The sequence below is a fragment of the Watersipora subatra genome, chromosome 2 (genome assembly GCF_963576615.1).
Source record: "Watersipora subatra chromosome 2, tzWatSuba1.1, whole genome shotgun sequence".
In the NCBI taxonomy this organism is placed as follows: Eukaryota; Metazoa; Bryozoa; class Gymnolaemata; order Cheilostomatida; family Watersiporidae; genus Watersipora; species Watersipora subatra.
In genome coordinates this window covers 61,651,341-61,655,467 of record NC_088709.1, presented here as the reverse complement: position 1 = coordinate 61,655,467, position 4,127 = coordinate 61,651,341, and the positions used below count along the sequence as shown (strand labels likewise).

The window sequence follows — 4,127 nt, the reverse complement described above, 5'->3', positions numbered from 1 at the left end:
CTGTGCATTCCTTTCTGGTCTAAACAGAGTTGGCAATTTTCTCTTGTCACCTCCTCAGCCAATCCTATGTTCAAAGAGTCCATGTAACTGTTGATACCAAGTTTCCTGGGCTGTCTGAACAGAGCTGCTTCTTTTCGTTTTGCCATATAGTTTTCTGCTCTAGTGAAATCAAATTGTGTACTGTCCTTGAGCGCTCTTTTAACCAGATCATATGCTTTTGAATCAGAAACAAATTTATAGATTAGAATCAGTGTTTCAACGGGTCTGGTGTTTTTAGCCTTCTGGATCTGTAACATCCTACCAGAAAAAATTACGCGTCCATAAATGAAGTTTAGCGCATCAACTCATTTAGCCAACAAAACTGTTGCAATCAGAATAGATCTGTAGAAAGCACTGCAGACGGAACAGTTTGAATTAAACATAAATAAACATGGCAAACCAAAATAGTCCAGTACACATAAATAAACAAGCTTCTCCATTTTTAAGAGCTAGACTGTTAAACTTGGCAACGGTGCTTCTTAGGTTGGTACAACGCACATACAACACATACACAGTGCACATACAAGGCACTTAAAACTCGCAAACAGTGCGAATACAACGTGCATACACTATCATCACATCGCTTATACAACCGGCAATAGAAAATAAATGAATTATTTTATGTAATGTTCTAGACTTATTTTGTTAGCAGACTATATATAGAATATTGAACTATAAAACAATATTATTGCTACTACTATTATTTCATTATTTATAAAATTTCCAAATTCAAGGCTTTAAGGAAATGGTTAGGTGTTTCACTGTTTTAAAAATAGTCATTTGAGGACTGCAAGCTTGTACCAAGAAAAAAATATTTTCACAGAAAAGAAACTTTTTTGCTTTTTTAAATTGTAATCGCTTATTCGAAAGAACGATTCCGTTTGAAGCTCAAATGTTTAGTTACTTGGTTTCCGTCATGGAAACACTTGAATATCAAACTAAAGCTTGTGATACGAAGGCATTCCAGTTCTAACGATGCATTCAATGTAGCTTGTAAACTCAAACATTAACCAGGTGACCACGGCGATCAAAAATAAGTTTGAACAATACCACGTTGTTTTTATATTGCAATGGCAATGTCGTAGACACTACCTGTAAAAGATGGACAGTAATAATATTTAGACGAGAATATTTAAAGTCAACATCATTTTATTTAAGCGCTTCTCTCAACATATTTTAGAGTCGTTAACACCAAAAACGCTTAAGAATAGCAATTTTCATTGGTGGGTTATTAAACCCACACTAGTTCTCTTGTTCAACTAATTAAAGTAACAAAGAAAATTTCAAAATTCAAGCCTTCAAGAAAACGGTTAGGTGTCTCACCGTTATAAAAACAAATTTTTGAGAACTGCGAGCTTGTGCCAAAAAAGAACTTTTACATGGCAAATTAGACTTTTTTGCGTGTTTAAACTATATTCGCTTATTCGAAAGAGTATTTCTGTTCGATGCGCAAAAGTTTAGTTAATCGGCTTCCGTCGTGGAGAGATTTGGTTATCAAACTACAGCTCGTGATAATTAGACGTTTCATAGCTGATGTTGCAACCAATTTGGCTCGCAAACTCAAACCTCACCCGGACGACCACGTCGATCGAAAATGAGTTTAAACATTACCACGTTGTTTGTTAGATTGAAATGGCAAAAGTATGCCAGTCTACAGCACTAGGAGTTCCAAGCTGGTCACCTCACCCATCTATGTACTGTCCTGGCTTGACATTGCTTAGCTTCAGTGTTTGGACAAATTTTGCTAATTTACCAATTAGCAACGCAGTAAAAAATATCTTAAAAACTTTCTGTTTGAAGTTGCTAGTTTTTGTTTCAACTTTACCAATTAACAACACAGTAAAAAGTTTGTCTTTGGCAAAATAATGCACGTCTACAGCCACAGGCACTCCAAGGCGGTCACCCATCCATGTACTATCTTGGCTCCAAATTTCTTAGCTTCAGTGATCAGATGGGAACTGGCGTTTTTAATGTGATATGGCCGTAGACACTTTATTTTTAAGGTAGGTGGCAAAACATTAGATGGCACTATTGAAAATCATCATATCTTTATGTAAGCGCGTTTATCAATATTTTATACGTTTGTTAACACAAAAAGCACTTCAGATAATTCGTATTCATTATTCTCTTTACATGAACTCTACACTAGTCTCTTCATTCCACTAATTAAAGTAACAAAAACTTTTAAAGAACAGGCCTGCAACAACATGCTTAAGGATTACCAATATCTAAAAACACTCACTTTGCAGACTGTTTATTGTTGCTAAAGAAAAATGTTTTATTGACAAATTGAATTTTTGAAATGTTTAAAAGTGTATTTTTTTATTGGAAAGAGCATTTTTATTTTGTGATAAGACGATTAGTTACTCGCTGTCAGTTGTGAAAAGCATTAGTTATCAAACTGGAATGTGTAATAGCAAACATTTTGACAGCTAACCTACGCTTCTCCTTTATTTTATTTTATAGCTTCATGAAGTAAAATTTCATGAATATTTCTCTGTACTTTATGGACCTTAAAATTTAAAAGCTAAGAAGTATTTGTTGGGCTGTTCACAAATGATCAGTTTTGTTGAGTTTTTAATTATGTCCTCCTTAAAATGTTAGTTCATCTCTATTGAATTAAACTGCACTTTTCTGTAAAGTTTAACAAATTTTTGGCTAATTGTATTTTACTTTTGCTGTATTGTATAACTTAGAAAAATCAACTATGCTGTTCTCACAGAATAGTGACACTATAAGTATTGCTATGATATGGACAGTCTTGTCTCTATTAAAACAGCTTTTCTTGATCCTCAATCAGCTATTTTACATCCTTTCAAGGTGGCTGAGAAAATAATTTCAAAAACGCCACAAAATAATTATTAATAGGGATTATTCCTTTTAATTCAGCCAGATACACAAACATGCACAATATCCCCCACACAAGAATGCGATAAACAGGCAGGTTCTCAAGAAGCAAATTTAGTTATTAAACTAAATATTTTGGATGATTAGGCAAAAGTCCAAAAGAGGTACATTTGTAAAGTTTTGACAAGCAAACACTCACATACACATGCACATACACACACGCACACACGTACGCACGCTCACACATACGCACACATGCACACACACGCAGTCTTGTAAACGCATGCAATTGGGGACGCGATATTTTTACCATCACTTTGAGGACAATTTTCATCTGTCATTAAGAGCTTTAAAAAATAACATGTTGCAATATTTTTTGTTGGGTTTACGAATGCACTGATTTTGGGAGCTGTCACGTTATTCGTTTTTCAGTTATAGCCCGTGAGAATTTAACACTAACTTTGGGGACTTCACCTCACACACATGTATGAATTTTTTATCTAATAAACGGGGACTTTTGCATGGAGAAGATAACTCTGGCTAATTTTCGTTTTTTTCAACTATTTTGGAGTTGTCGGTATGTGATACTTTTCTCACACTTTCATAAATTTGCTTATAAAAGTTATCCATGACTTCATTTTTCCTAAAATATCAACTTAGAAGTTTAATAGTTTTTATTAAATTTATGTAGAGTACTAAATCCACACATGTATGACGTGTAAAGGTTAAATTGACATTAAACTTTTGTGTTTGGTAATAATTTCAGTGTAACCAATTGCTTCACAGAATTTACGGTAATCTGTTAAAGTTAAGGTTTTGAATTGCAAACAGCCAGGCCAGGGTTGTAGACTGATGTCTTATCTAGATTTACAACTTTTAAACACTTAACGCGACTATCTTCAAAGTAAACATTTTAACATAGTTTTCTTAGAACTCTTAAACCCTGAATAGGCAACAAATATAATTACTATAATCGATTAGGTATTTTTCAATATCTCATTTTTATCACTACCGAGGGCAGCCATCAGAAGATTTACATTGCGTAATCATGAGTTAACTTTTGCAAACAAAAGTAAAATGAACCAGGCCAGCAATTGCGAGTAGATTTTTTAAAATCAGGCAGCAAAATAAATTTGAATATAGTTAATTTTAATTGTACCTTTCATTTTGGTTGCACACAATGATTACAGCATTTGATTTAAATCTTTGCGCAATTCCTTTGTTTGTGAGTCATGCATGAA

The 4,127-nt window shown here is 33.8% G+C and overlaps 1 pseudogene; it reads right to left on the bottom strand.

Moving 5' to 3' along the window:
- Positions 1-1,909: 1,909 nt before the first annotated feature.
- LOC137388959 (5S ribosomal RNA) lies at positions 1,910-2,028 on the bottom strand (annotated as a pseudogene).
- Positions 2,029-4,127: the final 2,099 nt, after the last annotated feature.